At 40.0% G+C, this 26,958-nt stretch overlaps 1 protein-coding gene across 34 annotated transcripts in view; it reads right to left on the bottom strand.

Moving 5' to 3' along the window:
- KMT2C (lysine methyltransferase 2C) overlaps positions 1 to 26,958 on the bottom strand; it is a 203,131-nt gene that overhangs the window by 169,221 nt on the left and 6,952 nt on the right. For 3 of the 34 annotated variants that reach the window (XM_075144205.1, XM_075144206.1, XM_075144208.1), the window contains exon 1: positions 14,202 to 14,587. The exons of 28 other annotated variants lie outside the window; for them this stretch is intronic. The gene's annotated coding sequence lies outside the window, so the exon portion shown is untranslated. Of the gene's footprint in view, positions 1 to 14,201; positions 14,588 to 26,958 lie in introns of those variants that run through there. 3 more of the 34 variants (XM_075144209.1, XM_075144210.1, XM_075144212.1) reach the window with 1 other exon arrangement.

Genomic DNA, 26,958 nt, shown 5'->3' with positions numbered 1-26,958 from the left:
TTTAAGCTTTCTGTTATCAGTATCATTCAGAGAATTTGGATTAAAAGCCTATACAATTCTAAATGATTATGAAAGCATTTTTTTTCTGGATGAAAAACTACAAATTCTAAAGATTTCTTCATGAATTCTTCTTCTGAAGAATTCTGTTCTTTTTTTCAAGTTTTCTTGGCCATAAATTTCATATTCAGGTTCATTCAAAAGAAATCACAAAAATTAAAACTGTTAAATTTAATACCTAATAAATACAGATATATCCTCACTACTACGAGGCATGAAAGAATCCATCAACGGCTTTGATTTTTTAAGTTAATTACAGCATGCTTTAGAAAACGTACTGCTGACGAATGAATCAGGGGGAAAAACTCCTGAAAAATTTCATACATTCCTAAAAATCTCAGATAAAAATAAGTTTGCTACCCTATCTCGCCAGCTGCAAAATTCAATCTCTGTTGCCTTGCACACACTTGAACATTATACGAACTGGGTTTCGGATCATTAGGAAAAACCATGGGCAAAATACAATGCTGGTCTGATACATTACTTATGAACTTACTTAAACACTAAGAAAGGTTTCTGCTTCTTTTTATCAAGCAGTTGCTCTGAATGAGGATAGTAACTACTGATGTTTTTAACACAAATAAGAAAAGACCTTATTTTTTAAGATATTAGTTTCTCAAGAGACACAACAGAGACTACCAAGGCCAACCAGTTCTTCTACATAACAACTGTATCAAAAGAAAATGTACTTAAAATAAGTACAACTCAGATAAGCAGCTACTACAGGTTTACAATAGGGATCCTGTTTCAATAAAGCAAAATAAGTTCTAGTATTCTCCTATGACGAGATTTTTAATACCTGCATTAAAGCTAAGGGAAACAGTCAAGCTCCTATTACACACTTTTAAAAACAAATTTATAAAAGAAGTACGTCTGAAGCCACATCTTAAAAAATTTAACAGCCAACAAACTACTTAGAAATTTTCATTCTATTATTCAGGAAGATCTAAGAATACCAAAATATTTTTAAAACAATAATAGAAAGTCAAGATTTAAGCCACATTAGAAAATCCTCCCCTAAAGCTTCCAGTTATTGCAATACTTCTTAAGGCAGAGTTTCATGACAAAAATACTTTTTTTGTACGGCAGAGACATACAAAAGGATTCTTCGGGATGCCAAACACTTTCAGAACTCTCCAGTGATGACTCATCCTGTTATGTATACAAAGCTTTCATTAAAAAAAAAAAGTCAGTTGGCATCATTACAGATCCTCAGTTAGCAATCTTCAACTTACTGTTATTTCTTGTACAAAGTATTCTAAACACTCTGCAATAAAGTATTCTGGTATGCTAATTTTGGGGAGGAAAACGTGCAACTTAACTTGAATGGCTTTTCTTACACAAAGAGTTTCTACTCTAGTTCACAAAGTGCTCCAAGATGGCCTCGAAACAATTTTTAGCTAAACAGAAATTCTTTGTTGCTCCATGTCAGTTCCTTGCCAGTTGCGCTGATCAACTATTTTGCCAAAACAAGAAAAATAAGTCTTTCAAAATGAGTCTTGATGAGTGTAACAAAAAGAATCACTTCTAAAAAAAAAAAGGGGGGGGGGGGGAGTAATTTAACCGCTCCTGAAAACTTTGAAAGCATTCCTTCTGGCTGTCTCCTTAGAAGCATCATTTGAATCCCCCCGCCAAATGAATTTATTTAGACAATCTGTTGTACTTCAACAAAATCGCAATAAACTAAGAACTGCCACATAGGTGCAAATAATTGTAATGAACTGTTTTACTATACTGGCAATGATTTGCCAATAAGAAAGCTTTCTTTTTTATATATATAACTCCTTTGAAACGCGGTGTATGTTTTTTTAATTGGCTGTTGTTTGCTTTACTTATACACGTGAATGTTTGCAAGATGTACTAGAAACCAGAAGCTTCCCACAGTGCTACATACAGTACAAGCATCCTGCACTTTGCTCAATCAAATGTTGGATCTGGTCCTTCCAGACCAGGCTTACAAGTCAAAAGGATCGTTTTTTTCATGCCTGTTCATCTTCAACCTGCAGGCAGAAGGCAGCCACGTACAAACCCAGGTAACAGCAGCTGTGGAGTTTTAAATCAAGCATTCACCTTCTGAAACTCATCTCAAGATTCACTTCGCGCAGGCAGCTAGTCTGCAGTTAGCAACCCTCCCACAGTATCGTCTGGCCAAATTCAAACAAACAGGCAAGATACAAATAATTTCCTTTATTTTCAATCCCTCCAGCCACTCACTTCCCTAATAATTCAGTTCCTCGTGTTGATCCTTTTCTAAATATGGCCACACATGCATAAGAAGGGAGCCTCAGTGCCAGCTATGCAATTTCTCTTTCCCACTGGGGACACATTTTCCAGCATCTCAGATGTTTTCAGAACAGACACCTCCCCCACCACTGCCACATATACATTTTATTTTATTTCTTATAAACGCCTCTTACCCAAAGTAGTTACAAGTGCCAAATAATCTGATTTCACAGAGTGTCAAAAGAAAAGACAGATCTAAGAACTTATATAGCATTCTCTATCCCTTTTTCTTCTGCAACATGTTGATTTGGAAATAATATTCTTCATTTGCTCAAATTCCAACAACCACAAGAAGTCAGCTGTCCCTCTCCAGTCATTTATGCTGATCATAGGACTTGATCAACTATACCATGTTTCCAGTAAGTTTATGCTTTCCATAGGTACTGTCAAGGCTACCTGATCAAAGATACAAATTAAATGTGTGGATTCATGCTATGAGTCTTTGAGCTTGAAGCATACTGATTTCCCTGTTTCACAAAAAATAAACCTAAAGAACAGCCCATTTTTTTCTACTCCCAGACAAGATAAGAATGCTTATCTTAGAAAACATAACTAAATCATCTTGATTTTTTTAATTTAGTCGTAAGTTTTTGTTATTCTCTCATTATTTATGTACTACCATAGGTGGTCATGGCAAATTACCAACATAATTTACACTGGTTCTCTAACTGTAAGACTAGCTTATTAATTAAATTAAAAAAAAAAAAGAGGGAACAGTCTTTGGTAGTTAAAAAGCAGAGGTATAGGAAAATAAGATACACCCCCAGTCAACAACAGGAGCTTCATATTTCATACTTGTCTTTAGAAGACTACATTTTAAATGAAAGCAGACACCATTTTCGTTTACTCGCATTAATCATCAGTCGATGTAAGAGGAGAGATGAATAATGGAAAGCCAGCTGAATGCAGAGCGTCTTCAGCAGAGGTTTGAATGAGGCTGGGGTTTGGAGTGGTGAACAATCAGCTCCACAAACGAGAGACATTTCAAAACACACAGCACAAACATAATGGAGGGTCCAGCGCAAAGCAGGGGCTTGGCTCCGTCTAACAAACAAAAGGGGATACTTTAATCATATTTTAATGAGGGTTTGCACGTGACCTGGTCCATTAGATACTGAAATGCTGCTGCAGTTACCATACGGCCACCTTGGCATTTGGTGGTTAATGCTCAAACTGGCCACTACAGTGCCCTTGAGGAAGGAAAAATAAGTAAATAAAGCTGCAGCAGCTTTGGTTGATATCACCATTAATATACTGGGGGTTTTAAAGATCTGTAGATCCACAGACATCAGCATGATCACGTGTGAAACCTAAACTTACCAATAACCAGTTCTATCAGGAAACATAATATGCAGAATAATTAAGTCCATTTATGGTAGATATAAAACATGTTCATCATCCAGATACAAATATTATTTAACTAACAGAATGACTCAAAACCTAAGCTCTTAATCCCTTCAATGAGGCAGTCCCTATTACACACACACACACACACACAATTTTTTCAGTTTAAATAAAATTTCACTGATGTAACCTGGTACTCTCAATTAGGTCTTTGGTATGTGTGCACCTCTTTGAAAAGTATACAGTCTGTTTTTCCCACACAGACATTTTCATGCATCTTGATAATTATAATCACAATTCACGTGAAAAGAAGATCACGGAATTAGCATTTACTGTCTCTTCCAACACATACTACCTGGCACTGATGCTAGTAGGTAGAAGGTTCAAGAAAATCCCAAGTAAAAGGTTGCTGTTCTCACAATATGCAGTTGAACTGTGGTACTCCATGCTCAGCATGGTGAAAGTTTGTGTGATCGAGGAGAGGCTGGACACATTCAAAGGAGATGTCTAATGCTCAACAGATCTAACATAGCGATACCATCCTTGACTCCAGAAACCCCACAACTCTTTCCCAACCTTCTGCAATTAGTGGTTCAGGGAAGTATCATTACAAAATTACCCTTTCCTTATTTTCCTTCCTAGGCATCTGCTATTAACCACTGCAGGAAACATGACGACGGGACATCCAGATCTCTGATCTGACCCAGTACAGCTGCTGTTGTGAAATAGGTAATTTCTCCATATTATCTTACAAACAGACTCTGAACCAAGAGCTAGGAAAACAAAGCTCATCATATTGCCCAAATTACTGTCACACCTAGAGACTGATATTTAACACCACTAACCTTCATTTCCAGCCTTGTATTCAACATCTTGAACTATGAATAGTGAACACATAATTATGTAGCCTTTAGCAGTTTATAAAAGTTTCATTCCTCTAAAAGACTTGTTCCTGATTTCTGACATCCAGAGACCCTAATGCAGTCTTACAGAGAATCAGTTCTGCATGGTGGGAAGCTGGGGGGGGAGCGGGGGAAGGAAAAGGCAAGAAAATGTCGGAACATCCTATACACCTTCCCATTCAGCAGATGGCTTGTTAGGATCTTTGTCCATATTGTATTAAAAAGATTATACTAAGTGCCATGCTCCTTAGTCAGGTAGTCATTATCTACCACTGTAAAAAAAATAACCTCAAGAACAGAAAGCTTCATGTCACACAATCATGCCTTTCAACAAGATGCTTTCACAGTCAAAAACCACCCACTTTTCTTGTATTTAAGCAACACTAAGCTCTTCTGGCAGCTCAATGGATTCTCCTAAGTCACCAAGTTGCTTGCACAGCCTCAGAAATAACCTAAGCATCATGTGTCATGTCACTGAAGAAAGTCAGGTGACTTTTTGCTGCCATCTGCTAATTTGAAATAATATCCATCCTAGTATACCAGCATTCTAACCTTACTTTTTGTAGGGAATCTATAATTTTTTGCTTCTTGTAGTCAGTTAAAAGACTAGAGAGAAGATTCGTGGGAGTTTATTTTGCTCCCCGCCCTGGATCAAGTAATATGGATAAGTACAAACAAGCTCCTGGACACAAAAGCTCTTATTTGAATACTATGCAGATTCCCCAATCTTCAAAGTTAAAGCTGTGAACCTATCTGAGAAGACAGGTAGACACTGCTTGTAGAGAGGGCTAAGGGAAAGCTCGTAAGATGGTTGTCTCCAGGGGAAAAGAGATGGAGTAAGAGGCAATTTATTATCTATAGAAGACAGGTGAGCTTTAGGGCAGGGGTGCAGGGAAGATACTAGAGTATGATTGTATTTTGTAATTTGTCAATTTGTGAGGCTCATGACTTTAACCATCCCACAAGTCCTGATTTTCGGTACCCATCTTTTTGATGAAATTTGGCATGCATCTTTGAATGCCAGAAACAAAGAGTTAAGGATGGAGTTTTATGAGAAACAGTTGATATTCACTGACTGTGGGCAAGTTCATCCGTATACCTAAAAGTTGTTTATTTAATCTATCCACTTTCCATGAGGATATAGTGAACGTTCATGAGGAAATCTAGTAAAAGACAAAGTGTATTACACAGAATCCTATGATCTGGGTGATTCTGTCTTGGAGTGCATCTACAGGGGTGATCATGAAGCTCCGTCAGCAAATTTCACTTTTGCTGCTCAGGTACAATCTGGGCATAGGATGATCTGCAGAAAGTTTGCTTCTGATGAGTTTAGCAGGCTTAGGAGGCTGTTGGAAGGACTGGAGAGGAGATTCCAGGAGAGATTATTTCAAGATACATCTTCTTTCAGTATAGATTGCAACCACTGAAATGATTCTGCAAATTGATTTCGGACTCCAGATATAGAAGGTGCTTTCTGTACTGACATTAAGTGCTTATGGGGCAGCTGGACACTTTGTGAAAAAACAGCACCTATTTCCTTATGTGTGCCTAAAAGCTCATCTGTTTTACCCGGTTACAACAGTTTTACGTAAGATGCAATCACTTCCCCCCATCCCTGCTTCTCTTATAGCCTTAAGAGACATAACACCAGCACCACGGCTTTTCTGCCCCTAACTATACCACTATGGCACACCTTTCAAATTCCTCACAAATAATTTCATGCTCAGAGGATGCTACAGAACAGTCAGAAAAAATTACCCTTACAACCTGATGAAAAGACCACAACCATCATTGGCTTTTCTATTAACCACCTCTCCCTCCTCGCCTGTCCCTTCTGAAGGGCCTTTGACACTGTCTCCCACAGCATTCTCCTAGAGAAGCTGGCGGCTCACGGCCTAGACAGGTGCACTCTTCGCTGGGTAAAAAACTGGCTGGACGGCCGAGCCCAGAGAGTTGTGGTGAACGGAGTTAAATCCAGTTGGCGGCCAGTCACGAGCGGTGTTCCCCAGGGCTCAGGACTGGGGCCGGTCCTGTTCAATATCTTTATCAATGATCTGGACGAGGGGATCGAGTGCTCCCTCAGTGAGTTTGCAGACGACACCAAGTTGGGCGGGAGTGTTGATCTGCTGGAGGGTAGGAAGGCTCTGCAGAGGGACCTGGACAGGCTGGATCGATGGGCTGAGGCCAACTGCATGAGGTTCAACAAGGCCAAGTGCCGGGTCCTGCATTTGGGTCACAACAACCCCAGGCAACGCTACAGGCTTGGGGAAGAGTGGCTGGAAAGCTGCCCAGGGGAAAAGGACCTGGGGGTGTTGGTTGACAGCCAGCTGAACATGAGCCGGCAGTGTGCCCAGGTGGCCAAGAAGGCCAATGGCATCCTGGCCTGTATCAGAAATAGTGTGGCCAGCAGGAGCAGGGAGGTGATCGTGCCCCTGTACTTGGCACTGGTGAGGCCGCACCTCGAACCCTGTGTTCAGTTCTGGGCCCCTCACTACAAGAAGGACATGGAGGTGCTGGAGCGTGTCCAGAGGAGGGCAACGAAGCTGGTGAAAGGCCTGGAGCACAAGTCTGATGAGGAGCGGCTGAGGGAACTGGGGTTGTTTAGCCTGGAGAAGAGGAGGCTGAGGGGAGACCTCATCGCTCTCTACAACTACCTGAAAGGAGGCTGTAGCGAGGTGGGTGTTGGTCTCTTCTCCCAAGTAACAAGCGATAGGACAAGAGGAAATGGCCTCAAGTTGCGCCAAGGGAGGTTTAGATTGGACATTAGGAGAAACTTCTTTACTGAAAGAGTGGTCAGGCCTTGGAACAGGCTGAACCCAAGTGGTTGGGTCTCCATCCCTGGAAGTATTGAAAAGGCGTGTAGATGTGGTGCTTAGGGACATGGTTTAGAGGGCATGGTGGTGTTGGGTTGACAGTTGGACTTGATGATCTTAGAGGTCTTTTCCAACCTTAATGACTCTGTGATTCTATGATTCTATTCCAAAGGAGGTCTACAAGACAGAAAAAGTATCCTACTCTTCACCTACAAATATATGTTACGTACCAGGAGAGACAACTAAGTAGCTCTTCTTTATCTGCTTCCTGGCCTGAAAATTCTGGCACAGGAGATGGTGAAAAGTACAAGGATAGGATGTGGAGTCCTACGTGCAAAATTATTCAGCCTTACATTGCTCTGATAAAATTTAACACATAATATCAGTACTTATGATGCTGCTGTATGTTTGATGAAACTGTGTATCAGACAGTAGGCTGGGTCTCAGAGGCATGAAATACATGTCTAGCTGAGGAAGAATACAGTCAAATAAACCTGGTTCTCACTGAGTGGCCCAGAAGTGCCCTTCATTTTTTTTTCTCTACACGCAACAGGACTGTGATTCTTGTTGGTATCTGGAAGCAGTGGGAGTAAAACGTGACTAATTGGCCAGTAAAAGAATAATACAGAAATCAAGAACAAGTTTATGCAATCTATAATTGTTATGATTTCAGCTTAGCACTGTTTCACGGAATCTAAGTTGACAGAAAACTAGTCCACATTTTCTTGAAATCTGAAGAATGAAAAATATTCTGCTATGTCTCGTTTATTTTTTCTAAAGCGTCCTGTTCCCCACACTTTTTGATCATGCAAAGCAGCGATCGGTAAGCACTATTCAAAACAGTAGATACAGAACAGACTGGACTATCGAATTCTTACTGATACTGATGAGCGTTTACTCTCATGACTATTTTATTTCAATGGAAAACTTTCTATTGACTTCAGCTGTCTTTGAAGCAGAATTGTGTACCTTAGAGAATACCCTATCATCCTGATTAATAATTAAATGAATCCATACAGTACTTATTCACTGACAGTTCTCTATTTGGAGGTCCAGAGGCATCAATAATGAAAACTCCTCTGTAGTACTGGTGAAGCTGTCAGCAGCAGATGTTGAAGATTAGGCAGCCATAAGAAAAGAAATAAATACATAAATAGGATTGTTTACATATGAACTGTACGTAGATCTATCACTGACCAGGAGAACTACCTCCCCCTAACCTTCATTTCTCCCAGCTATCACCAGAGGAAACAGTAGCAAACAATCTTCATCAACAGGGGCGATGGCAGCAGATGTCACAACTGGCAAAAGCAATTTCTGGCTATACACCACAGTTCAGAAACTCTGACTTCCCGGTAACATACTAAACAGAAGTCAACCGATTTCAAAACATCCCCAAGGGAGGCAATAGAACTGCCTAAAATAGTAGCTATTCACCGATTCAGCTCTAGGATTCCAAAACTTTCTATGGAAAAGTGACATAACCATCTCAGTAACTGAACCACAGCCGTCAAGACAGATTCAACAGCTATGTGCATTTCTGAAAAATGGAAGAGAGAAAATATTTAACTTACAAACTCCTCATAGCTAACATTCTACATCATTCTAAGGTGGATTTTACTACCTGAAGACAAATACACATGAAAAATTATATTTAATTATTTTACATTGTGTAGACTAATACATAATCTAAACAAAATATACAGGTCAGACTCCTCTCCAGCCCAGTTTCAAGAATTTGTCCATACAAGATTGTGCCCTGATCCACACAAACCACCTTAGGAATCCTCCAGGCTTCTTCACCATCACTCTCTTCTCCCAAGAACTAGACTGCAAATTATAATAGTTGCTACTTCTGGAGCTGTGTAACACCCTCTTTGTATCATTCTTTAAACTGTTTATTTTTCTTTAATTAAAAATCTCAGCTTCCTTTGACAAGGCGAAAACAGAAGATGATGAGGGACAAATGGAAGGGAAAAGATAGTTAAATGCACTTGAAAAGACTGCTCACAGGCAAGCTATTGCACCAAGATGGATTAAGGTAAAGAAAGAGACTGATGTCTATGCTTCTCATCCTCAATCTCCCATCTGTCTTAAAGATTACGTTCCTGTAACTCTGGATTCCCTATTTCAGATCACTGCAAACCCACGATTCTCCCAAAAGCACTCTACCTTGCTTTTGTGCCCATTCCTATGTGCAATCAGCCTTCTACTAAAATATCATAAAGCCAACGTGGAATTTTTCAAACGAGAAAAGTCTGTCAAAGGTTAAGAGTACTTACTGTTCAATCCAGACCTCCATTTTATGACAGTTCTGAACATACAATGAATGACTTCTGCCATGACTATGACTAAAGCTTTTGTACACAAGGCAAGGCAAGGCAAGGCTGACATGGCAGTGACAACACCTAGCACACCTTCTATTATTTGGCCCAGATCAAGTAACCTTTGAAAAGATTAGAAAATATTCTAGACTCATTCCCTCATCACTCTCCTTGACCACCATCAGTATCTGCTTGCTTGTTAAACTCATTCTCAGTGGTACCACAAAACTGTATTAGCAAAATCTCCCAATCAAGTACAAGGTGACTAAAATAAAGCTCCAACCTTAGTCCTTCTTCCCATTGCTCCAGATATGTCACCCGTGTGTAGTCCCATCCAACCAATCCCTTCCCCCCACCCCATTCTCTTTGTTCTGCCAATTATATTATATCCTTTCATCCTGGTCCTCCTGCTTGGAAAAAGCCTTCAAATTCCATCAAACTCAATATCCTCACAAGTAATTTGATTTAAAGAAGGTAGATTTCCGCAGAACGTAAATAAAAATTCTGCTTCAGGTTTTCTGAATTCTGGAAAAAACACAGTTCTCTTTCCTCCTGGTCTAATCCCATCTCAAACAGATCCCCCATGGAATGATTATTCCGTAACTGCCCGCTTCAGAGTTTGTCACTTTTTTTCCTACAGCATCTGATGTTAGACACTAACAGGGGGCAAGAGTGTAATTTGGATTGTAAGCTGGTTAAGGCAGAAGCCTAACTATAAACCAGGCAGTAATAACCTGCTCTCACATTCAGTTCTCTCTAAACAATGTCTTACAAAAGTAATCTACATTCTCTTTTTACAGCACTGGGGCACTTGGGGCACAAAAATTTAAAAAAAAAAAAAAAAAAAAGGAAAAAAAAGAAAAGAGAAAAGGGACATCTGGAGTAACAACAACGTGGAAGTGTTTGTGGTTAGGAGGAACACATTGAGTTCCATCTAAAACAAAGAATTCATCCCTGAAGTTATACCCAGGAACTGCAAGTCCTGACTAAACAAACAAATAAATACACAAGCAGACTCTTCTTCCATGCCTTCATCTTCAATGAGTATCTAATTTATCTTTCAATGCTTGGTAACCAGGATGAAAACATGGGTCAAAGTAGCCAAGGTGAAATCTTTATTTTCTAGCTGTATTACAAAAGCACCGTCAGCACAAACCACACTTACTGTGTAACATTTCAACAGTGAATACAGACAAGAGGGAGATTTCACTGAAGAGACAGACAGAAATGCAATGCGCTATGACTAACTTTCAACAGATCTTATGGAGGAGTCAAATATCCTCCATATGTACAATATCATCTATACTTATGCCTGGCATTGGACCTCAACTTTGAGATGAAAATAAATCCTAACAAGGACACATATAATTATGATCCATTTTTTTAAATCAAAGATATTTCCAAAGGAAAAAGCTTAACTGTGATGTTTTGCCACTGATTTTGACATGCATCTATATCTAAGATGTTAGGAAAAAAATCTGTAAAGACCACTCGAGCAAAGACGTATCTGTTTGCTGAATACGTTCACATCAGATTACCAAACACAAAGATTTCAACACTCTTAAACAGAAAGGCGCTCACCTATTCCCAATACTGCGTGACTGTTTCTCTGTCATACCGCCTTCCCTACTGAATTTCTATGACATTTCCTGGTTCACCTAAGCCGTCCCAGAGAGCACCACTGCGGCACAGAAATACCATGAATCGCAAGAAGACATCTGATATCTGTGATATCACATGCTGGGATACTGCCAGTGAACCACAACATGCCAAAAGGATTTCACAGAGGAAAAACGGAATTATAAAAGACTAGCTAAAGGCTCATCGTCAACTGGTTTTTAATACTTGTTTCTGAAAACGCTACCTCCTAGAGTTTCCAGAAGCCTTAGTAATTACTGAAATTGGAATGGCCCAAATAAAACAAAAAAGTATCTTTCAGCTCGTTTAGAGTGTGCTTTTCACAACACTCCAGAGCCAGTTTCCCTTCTTCTTGGGCTGCATATTTTATACTAAATGGTATACAAAGTATATTCTATTCTATACTAGGAGTTTTCTATCCACACTTTAAGAACAGGAAAACAGAGCTGCAAAGACGTAAGATTTGAGAGCAGTGATGATAAAAGAATACTTCTACCATTATTTTTAAATAGCTGACTGAATTTTAGGCTGGAAATACCCTGTAAAGCACATGCTGAATGGTCCTTTTAGCCCGAAACAAAAGCAGAAATCAATACATGGCTGCTTTTCATTTTTGCTCAGCCGTTTACCTTTAAGAAATCATTTTCAGGCAAGTCCAATAAACACTCACATTAAGAAAGCATACATGATGCAACTACTTTCTACTGGCATATTATGGAAATGACAATAATGCCACCCCTTGCCTTCCCCCCAAAAAAAAAACTCTCAAAGAACATTTTGCCAAAACTCTGCAGGAGTTTCTGTTTGGGAAAGAATAATACAGAAGAAAAGAATTAAAAAAAAAAAAAGAAAAGAAAAAAAAGGATATGTCAACTGAGTACGCAGTCTGACAAAATAATTACACCAAAATTCAGTAATAATTCCTACAACAACAAAAAAAAAGAGTATTTTGCCCTAAAAGCATCTAGATTTAACGCCGACAGAGTATTATGCATTACTTTGCACAATACACATACAACATAAGACGACTAGCATCATAAAATAGTTTACAAAGACCACCTGCAAGTGAGGCAAGCAATTAAAAACTACAGATACTCAAACTCCAAGTATATTATCATAAGAAAGGACATTTACAATAGAGTAGTAGAGGAAGCATACACCAAATATTTAAAAACTAAATGTACAGTAGTCATTAGTGAAATTAATGAATGGCTAGCATAGATGCAGCTGATCACATTAACGCTGAGAAAAGTGTATCTTGCCTCCTGCCTCCGTTTGTCTTACAAGTAGATGATTAAAATATTTGTACTAAACAGTTTGGAAGCTGCATTTTTTTTCTGTAGCAAGTGTATTTTATTGTGCAGGAACACAAACCACAACATGCTAACATCACCATGGTGTACAAAAAGCACAAAGACCCCTACATGTAAGCTCCAGCTTAGTAACTGTGTTGACTTCAATACATAGTATTTTAGATAGTCACTGAGAATCTTTAAATGTCTGCCTACTTGTTTCAGTTTTGCAATAGCAGTATTAACCCACTACTGCCTTATTTCTTCAGATGAAAAAAAACCCCAAATTATTTTCATACTGATCTTCCATTCTTTCAAGAACTCTAACCAAATAATGCTATTCTACAAAACAGTGAAGTTAAATAATAAAACTAAACTAACTCAGGAACATTTTTCAATTATGTAATGAATCTGGTTACACCGTATTAACTAATGATTCACTGGCGAATATCTAATATTTAGTATCCAGAATTAGGTACATAACTGAAACAGTTTTTTAGAAAAATACAAAACACTATACAGACTAACTGGCTCATATTTTAAAAGCATAGGTTGTTTTGTTTTGTTGGGGTTTTTTACATCAACCTGCTACAAAGTAATCCCACTGAAAAAAAGGGATAGCCAGCCTCTCATTTTGTCCAGATCAAAAAACAATAACAAAACAGACTTTTTTTCCTTTACAGTTCGTATCAAGTTTGCTAAAGCCAGCCAGTTACATAACACTTACTTTGACTTACGACCTATCTGCTCACTGCTCATACAAAAATCATCATAAATGATGGTCTGAGCATCCATTACGTGCTAGGAACATAGTGCATTTTTAAAAGTGCTGTTTTTCTTCCTTTTAATTTAGAACTATAGATAAAGGCAGCTGTGACGATCATCTAAAATTAACACTATACAGGTACGCTTTGAAATCATGCAAAATTAAAATGGCACTCTCTTCAAAAATAGTGTGTACCGAGTACTTCAAAATATTTAAGAAAAATTAAACCTTTTTCCATCACTCCAGAATTGACAGCAGGAAATGAAAGTGCTAAAAAAAAAGGGGGGGGGGGGGGAAGAGTTGTGCTATAGCTAACCATATAAAGTCATAATTTTAAAAGAATATGTGTGTGTGTCCGTGCGGGCACACGCGTGTGTGGGGGTGTACACGCAGGGAGAAGCAATGACCAGACGACCGGCTGCAGCGCCGAGGTCAGACCGAGCTGGGCTTTTGTGTTTGTTGTTTCTCCCACCCCTCACCCACCTTTTTTTCTGTGTGTGTGCTTTTTTTTTTTTTTTAAATGGTCGAGGATTACCTCGTGAGCGTGTAACTTGAACCTACATATCCACGTCTGTATCCGGCTAGGGTTTTTTTTGACCAAACGGCGTAAAATCCCCTCTCCCGAGCGTCAGCGGCGCGGGGTGCCCCCGCCAAGTTTCTCGCCGCGGTCCCGGCGGCCGGTCCCCCCGCACCCCCTCCCCAGGGCATCACCCCCGCCGCTCCCTGCCCGCTGTCACGGCTTGCCCTTCAGTACAAAGAAGTTAAACGACAGACGTACTCACCCCCGGCGAATTGGTTTTGCGCGACATAGCCCAGCCCCGCGGAACCTCTCACAAATCCCCTCTGGAAAATGGAGGGGCTGGCATCGGTGCCCGCCCGTGCGATCCGGAGGAAAGAGAAGTTATTTACATGTCACGGCCCGAGCCCAGCGCCGTGCGGAGACACCGACTGCTCAGCACTCCCCGAGATCAGCCATATTACTCTCCCAGACCCGCCGCTCGGGAGGAGCGCTTCCCAGGCCACTGCCCCGGGGCCTCGGCGCGGCCGGGCGGGCGCGGCGCGGGCGCTCTACAGGGCCCCCATGGCGGCGCCGCCGGGGAGCGATCCGCCACAGCCCCGATCGCCTCGGAACTTCGGCTCCGGGATCCTCCCCGAACCAGGCTGGAGCCGGCGGCGGAGGAGGGCGGCGGGGGAGGGGAGCGGAGGGGAAGGGGAGGGGAGGGGAAAGGGGAAAAAAAAAAAAAAGAAAAAAAAAAAAGAGGAGGGAAAAAAAAAAAAAAGAGGCGAGCGAGAGAAAGTAGATCCGACGCAGCCGGGCGCCGCCAATGTGCGGACCGGAGTCCTGCGGCAGGAGCCGGGGCCGCCGCGCCGACTGCGCTAGCGAGGCAGAGCGGCGGCGGCCGCAGGCGCAGCGCCCCTGCCGGAGGCTCCCACCGCCCGGGCCCCCGCCCCGCACCCCCGGCGCGGCGGGGACGCTGCGGCGCTGGCGCCGAAGGGGGCCGGGGGCCGCCGCGGGTGGGCGGGCGCGGAGCAGAGCTGAGCGGTCCGAGGACCCGCACGTCCCGCAGGCTGCGGCGGGCGAGTCCGGGAGCCGGCCCCGGCAGCGCCCGGTCCGTCCTCCCGCAAGCCCCGCTCCGAGAAACACCTTCCGAGCGAGGCGGGCGGCAGCTGTCCCCTGTTGCCTTCTCCTTCCCCGCCTCCCTTCCCCCAACGCCTGCACTTTCCCATTTAACAAAGCAGCGCAACTGAAAAGTTAGAAAACGTTTCCATAGATGCCGGCCGCTTCCCTGGCGGACCCCTCCTCGGCTGCTCGGGGCTACTCCGGGAAAAAGAGGATTTCAGCCTCAAAGATTAAGGTGTGACTTCGGGGACTGCCTTTTTTTTTTTCTTCTTCTCCCTCCTTTTAAACATTTTTCAGGCTGCTCACACTCCTCCAAAACCAATGTGGAACGGAGCAACTAAGAAAGCAAGCTTGACGCATGTCCGTCTACAAACGGCTCTTTCCTAATCCTTCAAATGGTCCCTGCCAATTTTCTTTTTCTTCTACAGGGAGAAAAACAAATCAAGAAAACATTACGCAACTATCATTTCACTTGTATTGATAGATACTTGCAAACCAATTGGTCTGCCAATTTATGTAGTAATGCAACCACCTTTGTTCAACTTCCCTTCACACAAAAACCCCGGAACAGCTGTTGTGTAACGCTTTGCTTATGTCCATCCTTTACAAGTTTTCCCAAAATTTGTTTAAATATCGGACATCTGCAAGACACAGGTTGACACCTTGACAACAACACCCTGACTTACCTGCCAAACAAAAATAAGACCATGCATTACATCTATTTTCTCACTCAGCTGAATTTTTTTTTAATCAAATTCTCTTCTGTTACACCAAGCTGCAAGTGGACATACTTAACCTAGGGCACCTTCTGTTGTGGACAAGCAAGTAAGTTCAGTATTGCCTTATCAGTACTGGTTAGAGAAATTCTCAATAAATGCACTCAGGAACTCAAAAAGACCATTTCACCTCCACGACTGAACAAAACAAACCCCAAACCCCACACTGATTGAAACACAGCGTGATCTACCCACGTAGAGGGAGTGGACCAACGCTGCCTACCATTACATTTTCAACTGAAACACGCTCTAGGTGCCCGGCCTACAGGAAAGTTTTTATCAAACCAATTCTCCAGAGATTAAGATAAAATTTTAAAAAGAAAGCACTCACATGAAAAAATCTCCACGTGTTTACTCTGAAACAAGTAACTATTGTATAAGAGCCATTGTGCCATGTTAGTACAGGTACAGACACATAAATATATTTAGCTACAAGGAGCTATCAAGCTACCGCTTATCAGCACATCTCTGGTAACCATGCGTATTAGCACACTTAGTCTGCTGCAATGAGAAGGTTAAATACGTTAGTCTAACCTTAGCGAAGATGGTAAATGTCAGTATTTTATTTTGCAGTAAGGGTTGGTTATTTTGGTCCAACCAACAAGGAGCGAATTGCCAAACCACTACTGAAACATTAATCAATTTGCCTATTCTTTTTAGCACTCACGCCCTTTAGGTTTAACCAGGACAACCCCCTCTTGGACACACATCTCCGTATAGTTTAAACATTTTTCTAACCAGTCATTCTGAGATTAACTAAAATAAGCTCCTCTTAAACCAAAGAAGATACCCAACACTGGAGAGATGCTGTGTATTTTCCAAATTGTATTAAATAAAATGAGTTTCTGTGTTTATACTTAGCAGGCTAAGCAAGGCTAGAGAACCAAGTTTATTGTATGTCAGCTGTCCCATAAGTGCCTATTTATATAAGCTTCCACTACAACGCTGGTGCGGTACCTTCTGAGATGATACCCCCTGCAGCATAACTGACACACCATAAATTCACAAAGTTGTTTGTGCTGCTATACCTTAAACCTGTAGATATTTTCAAACATGTTACACTCTGTAAAAAAATGCATGTTTTAACATAGCAGGTAATGGGTCACCTGACAAGTTTAAGTATGTTAGCACAAACAAGACAAGTTGCAATTTAATAATAGCTGGTTAAAATAATGATAATAAATTACTCTCAGTACTTTTCCCTGCTGTTCATGTAACCCAAGATGCAAGCTAACAGGTATGAAGTCGTATTAGCTGGCCTGGTTCTTCCCAAGAGCTTCAAACATGGAGCTGCATTTTCTCGCACATGCAAGATGCGAGATTTAGTTCTTTTACTGTAAAAGCACATTAACTGCCATAAAAATCTTAGGAAGGACAAAACTGTAATTTTACTACAGCACAGTCAGACGTGGTCCAACACCAGTTATGCTGACTAATTACTACTTTGCCACACAAACTGCCCGTAAGTTGGGATTATACAATGAGCTGAAGGAACAACTCGGGGTAGAGTTTCACATTCGGCAGCACTTCTAATTGAAGCTGATCCCACCCCGTGCCTCTTACTTCCAGCCTCTGAACCGTACCCGTTCAACTGTACGTTGGACCATGCTGTGAACCGGACAAGGGGACTGATCCGGCTATAGAGTAACCCAGCAAGAAGCAGCGGAGCTGGACACTGAAAAAAGGCAAAGCAATTTTGTCTGCATCGATTCCCTGCCCTGATTCACACGTCTGCACAAACGTGCTTCTCCACGATGGCAAGGCAGAAACTGTTTAGGCCAACAGTTCTGCCAAGAAAATGTACATGGGAAAAATGGGATCAGTCATCTCTCCTAAGACAGACTTTTTTTTTTGTAAGCAACAGAAGCGATGGATTTAATGATTAAGATAAAAACTTATGTCTACACATATGTTGGACTGTTTTCTTCCAAACTCAAACTGATTAACTTAAGGATACAACTCTCTTGAGTTAATCAAGACACATTTAGTGAAGCGTGCCTTATCTGTTTATGATAGGCCCTATTCACAATTTCTAACTTTTGGAGAATGTTACTTCAGAGCAACCAAGAGAAATTCAGATGTAGATATGTCACCACTTCCAATATATTCCAATCTAAATTTCAGGTGCAATATATATAGAAGTAAGAGACATGTGCTTCACAACAGAAGCATTATTTGGTTACAATAGCTAGGTCATACATTTGATTTGGTACTTCATTGATTTTAAAACATACAAAGATGAGTATATTAAGAAGCACAAAAATGTGTTTGTCTTTTTTAAAACATTTGTTTCCTCTTAACTTCTGCTGACCTGCTATTTCCAAGATCTTCAATGGGTTTCTAATGATATTATAATAGAATCATAAGAATGACTTGAGATTAAGCCGTAAGTATCTAGCTACAAAAAGACAACAAGCAGAAAAGGAAACTCAAATATTTTTCCTTAGCCTGGCAATTCTACTGAAATGTAAAGGCAATTTACCTTCTAGCACCCTTTTATGCTTCCATGCTACAAATCAACTTGAATCATCCTCTTCTGTGAATAGAGTTTCTCTGTTAATTCCACTTTTCCTGCCAAAGCATAGATTAAACAGAAGTAGTCTGACTTTTTTTTATTGCATTTGAAGGGTATTGGAAGTTCTTAGTTTCTAACCCATACTAAGACAGTCTCTGGAGATAGACTCCATTTCTAAAAGCAAAAAAATAAAATAATAAAATAATAATTAAAAAAAGGTTCCAAACAGTTTCCAAACCTTATTTTTTCCTCTTCCCTGCGCTCCCTCTCCTTGTGAGCATGAACCAGACCCTATCTGAAACCCAAGACAGGTCAGCAGCATGTCATACAGCCAAGACACACATTTTGTGCATTGACTACATACCCATATTAACATACTACTATAAATTTGATTTAAAGCCATTACATTGAAGATGTCATACCTAGCAAGCATGCTATTAGAAATAAAATTTGAACAGTAACATAAGTTAGGTAATTGAAACAGCTTTCTACATAGAAAGCATGAAATTCTGTCTATTCTTACGGCTTTGACAGACAAGTTTTGGCAAATATTACTGAAAAGGCTCAAGGTGTCTTTCCTCCCTGATGTCTTTCCATGCTTCAGTCAAAGGTTACCGTTCCTGCAACAGAGATGGCAGAACACGACATTCCAATGCGAAGCCTACCATTACACTTAATTCACTGTTGAATGTGCATTTGAGGTAGAAACCCTGAACAACAAGCTGAAGTGTACCCTTTTGCCTCTATGGCTGGTACCTTCCCACAGAGCATCAGTATAGATGTCTCAAGGTAGCTTGAGCTCACAGAGTGTCACCAGATCTTGTCCAGTCACACAATGCAAACAGTGATATCAATGGAGAAGCATAAGCTTTATCAGGTTAAAAAGCATTTCTGAAAAAAATACTAGAAATAAAACATATAGGTCTTTAAATCTCACATTACCTCTAGAAATCTCAGATTTCCTTACTCACTTCTTTCCCAACAGCACTATTTTACCTGGTATTGAAGTGGCACGGCATTGTGGCACTTTCTGATAGAAACACCAGACAAGAGATGAGACTCTCATGACCTGTGTCCATTTTACACTACTAGTAAGTGCTGGTATGGGTAAACTCTGTTGCGTAACTGAAATGGTAATGTAGTACTGCTTACCAGAAACGGAAGTAAAGGGCTGAGCAAATGAAATTACTAAAAACCAATATAGAGCAATAGACCACAAGTTGAAAAGGAGATGCAAGAAGACAAGATGTAGAAAACAAGCAATACCTAAACACTCACGGGCCATCAGAAAATGACTCATTGCTAGTGACACGCATTGTTAGCTGCCAGCACAGGCAGGACAAAACTATTTTCAACAGTGCATGATGGAAATCCAATGAGAATACAAATTGTGACATATTTTCTTTAAAGTAATCAAAACAGCCCTACCCTTTTCTACCAGATAAACTTTTAAAAATACCCTTTAACAAAAAAATCTGGAATGCCAGGTGACAGCATTTCTGGGGAAAAAAAAAAACACAAACCCAAAACAAAACAAAAAAAAACATAGTAAGGAAGTAATAATTTATTTAGTATATGTGGAATCACAGATTAATAGATAAAGCAAGTATCACGTGACAGAGGGAATAAGGAACACAGACAATGAAACAAAGATTTAGTGAACTATTTTCTTTCAAGAAATAATACAGGAAAACACCTTCTACAAAATAAAGGTTATTACACATAATTCAATGTGTAAAACCAATGGGTACAGCATAAATAATTGACATGACTGTCAGAAAGGATGCTCATAGGACAGGATCATAAAATAACTCAGGTTGGAAAAGACCTCGAAGGTTAGCTAGCCCAGCCTCCTGGTCAAAGCAGGTCAGAGTCAGTTCCTCAAATGGTTTGCAAATATTTTGGAAGTTCAATTCATTGTTTACATAGTTGTGTAATTATACACAGTGCTGAAATCTGTGGGGGGACCCTATTCAAAATAACTTACACCCCAAACAAACTAAATACAGACAACAGAGATCAGGGAGGGCATAAAGGTGATATTCAGGTGGCCTAAATCACACCTCAACCCCTTTGTCTAGTATCTCCTATTAGATGGCTCTAAGGAACTCTCTGCTCAGGCCTTAGTCCTTCTGAATTGCATTTCGGAGGTACCTAGTTCTCTCTTCTGACTAAGCATGAAGACTTCAGCAGAATTTGAGTATACTTCCTCCCATTCCTTAGTAAGCTCCTTTAGAGTAGTAAAATAAGCATCATTATTCTTTTAAAGCTTTGAAGGAAAACAAATTGGATAGAAACTACCATCACAATACTGCTGAAAAAGAAGCCTAGGTGGCATGACTACGGGAGCTAGAATTCAGTCTCTGCCCTGTCCCCAAGGCCCATTACTAATAGCTGTTATGGAATATGCTCCCACACCACGTGATGTGGTCACATCCATGCAGCTGTATATTCCCCAGGTTCAGTTTGGGCTACATATTAGGGGACAGGGAAAAAAAAAAAAAAAGAAAAAGAAAAAACAGAAAACCTCTACAACTTGATCTAACAACATCTATAGTCTTCCGATAAAAGCCAGCTAACAAATGTCTATCACAATACTTTCCCAAATTATAGTCAAACAAGGAAAACAGTGCACCTTAGAAGATACAGGATAGCTGAGAGCCCAACTGAACAAGTTTATGCATGTCCAAGACAGTTATGACTTCACTTTTTTGAAGTGTGAGCGTGTTAACTAAGTATAGACAAGAAACTCTCATTGGACTAAAAAAGCCTTTAAAATAACATGGTCAAGCTAACAATTTAAAAACAGGTTCTTTTTGCCCATCAAGACAGTCTAAAGCAAGTAAAATGAAAAAAGACACATTAATTGAAAAAAGTAAAGTGAAAACATTCTTAAAACAGTATTTATTTACATTAAGTTATCAGTAATTTAAACGCCCACTGACAGTGTCTGGTTAATGAGCCTTGAGATCAAGATTTTCTGCTTGTCCATAAAGTAGGTATACAATCAACAGTACTTCCTCTGTTCTGTTCTACCAGTGTATCCTTATCTGAGAAGACCACATGTAGAGCACACAAAATATGAGTCAGTTTACCAAGTTTTTGTATTTATTCTGTTTCGAATGTGTTTGTTGGTAAAGAAATGATTGTACCCCCAAGCTGTACACAGCACACGACAGGACAAAGAATACTCTGCCATTCCATTACAAAAAGAGGCGACAGAATAGCCAGCCATGAGCCAACCCTTACTGCTACATGAAAGACCCTAGGGAAATAATTTCTTTAAATAATCTTGCTTACAGATCATTTATTTCCTGAATTACCCCCCCCCCATTTCTGGGCCCAGTTCTCTCCTAAAGGGTTTCTGGAAGACACAGACAGAAAAATAAATTAGAATTCCCGCTGAATCTGTTTTGCACTTTCCTTTGTATAAATCTCTACCAGGATGCCTGATGCAAGGTTAATTATGCAAAACATGAACCAGGAAAAATTGTGTGTCAGAAGACTGAAGTAGCACTGAAAGCCAGCGTTTCCCAGAGCCTTATGGCTTGTACATCCCATCTCCTCTGCTCCCTCTAGAGCAATTCTGCTGTGAGCTGTTCTTCCTAAACTTACATCCCTATGGGTTAGAGAATATTAACTGTGGCACAGCGTTTGCCCAGGAGGCTGACAGTAAAACTGATGAGAATTCTATCAGTTTCATTTAATTCCTCCTTAAAAAAACCAAAAAAAACAAACCACTGGTTATAGTTATACTAGTAAATTAAACATAGTTGGTGATGTTGGCCTTGAGGCCGACTAGCACGGAACAGTCTACATCCATGCTATCTAATTCTCAAACTCCCAAACAAAGCAGACACACGTAAAATACATTGGAAACGGTGTGTGGCCCACAGAAACCCTTGGGCCAGCCTTGAGAACCGTTTGGAAGAGTGTTGGCAGGCCCAGGTTGAAAGCATACAAGCAACCTCTGCAATAATCTGACAACATGGACGATGGCGTCCAGTCACTCCCAACGTTCCCTGTTGGGTTTTTTACGAGCACAGACATGGCCACTGTGAAGAAGTCGAGTGCTTCAGGTGCCAGAACACTATTGCTAGCTACAACCATGCCACTAACCAACACGAAACACAAGCACGGCCATGCATAAGCCCAATTTATAAACGGTGAAATTTAAGGAAATTTAAACGAACAGTTCTTTTCTCTTTATTTTGAATTTTATTTCCAAATCCCCTTTTCCAAGCCTTTCTTCACAATGAAAAGCATCTGGCCCATTTCTAAGTGAAGTTCTAGTCTCGTGCAGTTCAGTGGGCTATGGTAAGAAAAAAATACTATACTCATTGGCTTTTATTACAAGGAGGGAAAACAGAGGAGAAGGGTAAAAGTTGGAGTAGAAACAAAAACATAAGCAACAGAGAACGGGAACTAGGGAATAAGGAACTGGAAAGGCCAGGAGAGAAAAACTTCCACTGACCAAACGAGGGGAAGATGGTAAGCCTTTTGAAGGAACTAACAGAAGCTTTCAGAGCACGTATCTTGAGGGTAAGAGGAGGCCTTCATCATCCAGACGTCTAATAGAAAACCAAAATAACAGAACAAACAGCCTAACATGTTTGTGAAAATGTTGAGGACAACTGTTTCACAAAGTTGAGGATGCCAGAAGAGCAGCTACTTCACACTTCGCTCTATTAGGGCAGGCTCCATTTTAAACATCTCAATGTGTACAGTGATTTGGCTGGAAGTGGTAACGAGAAGCATTCACTGTGCCAAGGAAGGAGAAAAAATGAGAGCAGTAGAAAAAGGAGAACAAATTTTTATCTTCAATTAACTGAAAAAAGAAAAGCAAATTTAAACAAACTCTTTGAACTTGTTGCTGGAATCTCTTGAGAATGCGCTTTAAAGGAGGACTGGCAGTTATTGTACTGGAATACACACAATGGCAAAGTATTCCAACGCAGGGGAGAGATAGGAAATGTATGAACAATACAGGCTGCATCAAAAGCAGCCAGTAACAAGGGTCTGAAACTAGAAAGAATCATATTAGGAAGGGAAACAAGGGCATTTTAATGAATATAAAGGAACAGCATAAACTGTCAGGGATAAAAATCAGAAGAGATAAAAGCACAGCATGCATTAGTACCACTGTGCAATATAAAAGGCAAACAAAGTTTCAGAAATATTTTAGAAGTAAGAATAAAAACACAAGAGCCAGTAAATAACAATGTTAAAGAAGAACAAACGGATAACAAAACAAAATCAAATACCGTTCTCAGTATTTCAGACTTCATAAAACAGATTTATTGTAGCTAATACTAAAAACTGATTTTGTTATTAGGCTAAGTAATCAGGGAAATTCAAGTCAGCAGGACTGGAAGAAATTCACACTATACTTCAGAAACAGAAGTAATCTCTAAACTATGAGTGATCATCTTCCATAATACAGACCCGGAGAAATTGCCCTAAGACAGGTCTGCAATAATGAACTAGAGCACTCAAGGGTATTTATTTGCAAATTATTTTCAATCAAGGTGGGAGAACATTGCAAGAAAGTTCCTTCCTCCAGGACCTGCATGAGGAAATTCACACACATAGAAGAGTTGCGTACAACACATGGCTGAGGCAGGGGCTATAAACATTTTAGAGGACAAGATCTTAATAAAGATCATTCTGATAAATTGAAAAGTGGTTCATGTTAACTAAGTGAAAGACTAGGAAACTTTCGAAGGATAAATCAGGTAAGTCAACATTATGCTGCTATAGAGGTTAAGCTTGTTCAGTGCAGAACAAAAGACAATCTCCTAATAAATAAAAGTTTATCATAAAAATTGTTCTCCATTTCAGCTGTGGAGTCTTAACTTTGAGTAATACAAGGCAAAACTGGCTTAATCAGCAGTAAAGAATATTTATTTTATACTTTAGAAAATTAGTTACTGAAACCAATTGCCTAGAGACACAGTGGAACTGCATTCACCAAATACTTTAAAAACAAGTTGGAGAAACATTTGTCAGAAATGGTAGATACACAACACAGAAGGATGAGCAAAATCACCCTGAAGTCTTTTTTGGCCACGCAGTTCATCTGTGGTGATACAGCAAAACTAAATATGAATTTTATTTAAAAGAATTTCATAGTGCTTCTGAACTACACACTTCAGGAAAAAACCTAAATAAATCACATTCTGTATTTATGAAATGGCTTACTAATAAATCTCCCAAATTTTAATACAGCATAGCTGTATTAATAACAATATGGACCCATCCTATCATGTTTTGTTGAGAAAACTTTCACTAAGAACACTGCAGTCTTCACTGCCAGACAAAGACAGGAGGGTAGACACATTATCGGAATAGCCCAGGTTCCATCAACCCTGGGATGTTCCAGAAGTCAATCTGGATCAGCTAAGGCTTCCGACGGTACTCTCAAACAGTCACATAAGATGCCGGTAAACGCTTAGCAGCAGAGACTGCACATTTGGACCACATCTTCGCTACCAAAAATTCCTTTCGTCTTACTGTGCCATACAAGCGATTCAACTGCACATGCTCCAAAGAATATAAAAATATAACAGGCAAAATAAAAAATAGGTAAATTTTCCTAAAGCTGATTTTTTCCTGATAGCCTAATTAAAACTATTTTTGGCAAGAATTTATTGTCAGCGATGACGCAGCAGAAGAGAAAAAAGGCCTCTTTTTTAATTCGCCCAACCAAAGCCAAAAGTCCTGGAGGCGAACATCCTAGTTTGATAGGGTTTCCAGCAGTTTCTTCACGAAAAGCAATTTGAATGTTTATAAATACAGCATTGAAAATTAGTAATTATATATTTATATTGGAATAGCTGGCAATAGGATTTGGTGCATGTGTGATTTAATAAAAATACTTCCAAAAATGTGACAGGGAAGAATATTCTGAAAAAAACAAGATCTAGTGTTATTTTATTATACTGCCTATGTATTGATACACTTGTAGGAAGAAGCTTTCAGAATACCAGAAACTATTGTGAACATAACACATTCTACTTATACTATTATTTCAAGGTACTTTGAATATTCAATTTAAGAATGATTCTGAGGATCAAAGTGAGAACCGAAGTTCCTTATTTAATCAATGCCAACGTTTGGGGCAAGACTCAGTTACATGAGAACAACTCGTCTGTCTATATGCTGTGAAGAACCCTCTAAACAGCATTTTTTTAAAAACAACCAACCCAAAAATGTAACATGACTATAGGCTGTAAAAGCCTCTCACAATCTCCTGAGAGAACTCCTATATTGAAGAACTCAGAGGAGTCAGCCTGAAAACCAAACACCCTCAAATTTCAGACAACCAAGCCTACAGCTTCGCAGACACGACTTTAAGTTGGCAATGCTACCAAAAGCCGTAGCTCTGCCCCTCCGCAGCCTGGCCGCTTGCTCTGGCCTCCTCCCTCATGCTATCACAAACACGTTTCTTTGCCAGGTTAGTTTTAACCCTGATCAAATTCCCAATGCAGTTCACCACATGGCTACACAAACGCCTGGGTCAGCACACGGGAGAGAACAAACAGCTGGTAGTGGAGGGAGGGCAGCACTGCTGCTTCTTTTCGCTGCCAGAACCAGCTTAAGATTTATGGTGTTTGGGGAAAATAACCACCTGATGCACTCCATACACTCACTGTCTATGTTTCTCTAAGTAATAAATACTCTAGATTTTAAGGGCTTTTTCCTACTTCATGTTATTTTCTTTCGAAAGAATGAAAGCACCAATGCTACTAGAACAACTTACTGAATGCAGTTCTTGAAGCAGGTGCTCAAACTTATTTTGATTACCCCATCTGATAAACTCAGGAATGGCATGAATGGGAATGTTTAGTACCATCCTTCTAGTAAAAAACAGTAAAAAAGAAAACAAAAAATGCAGAATTCAATGCAAGTTACTAGCAAACAGTACTTGCTACAGTAAAGTCTTGCTTATCTGTATTTATGGAAACTATATGAATCACGCAGATTGCATTAATTGATAAATATATTAAACATAGAAAGGAGAAAAGCTTTCAATATTTTTTGAAATTGTTAGTCGCTTAATTGTTTACCATTTCATAACATTTTAGTGTACCTATGACAACATTTCTTAAAAAGTTAAATACACAGCATCAGTGTATAATAATAAAAGTGAGCGATCATTAGTGGTGGATAAGGAAATTCTATTTCCCCTAGTTATACATGACCCTACTACCCCTCCAACATTGTTGTGGAACAGCTGAGCCGAGGAGGAAAAAAACCAACTCCAGCCTGAGAAAGGCAGAGCTTACCTATTCTCAGCAAGCCAACTGCCTTGCTCAACTCAAATTACGACAAAGAGTAGAGATGTCCATTTCCAATTACTTATCTTATGAAAGAACAATGACAAGAAGTTAGTAGGAGTTGAACACGCTAACAAGAAAGAAAAAAAAAAGAAGAATATCCACAAACAAAGCCAAGAAAATTGAAGTGTTTTATTGTTTTAAGCTGGGAAAAGTCTCCTGTGTCATTGAATACAGGATGAAAAGATGTCTAGTGTGTAGATGGCTCAGAGAGTAGAAACCAACAGACTGGGTTCTTATGGGTTCTATTGGGTTCTACTTCTGCAAAGACAAGCTTTATGACCAATA

The sequence above is a fragment of the Calonectris borealis genome, chromosome 2 (genome assembly GCF_964195595.1).
Source record: "Calonectris borealis chromosome 2, bCalBor7.hap1.2, whole genome shotgun sequence".
NCBI classification, from domain to species: domain Eukaryota; kingdom Metazoa; phylum Chordata; class Aves; order Procellariiformes; family Procellariidae; genus Calonectris; species Calonectris borealis.
The sequence above is the reverse complement of the archived record's forward strand: the minus strand, read 5'-3'. Positions and strand labels throughout refer to the sequence as shown.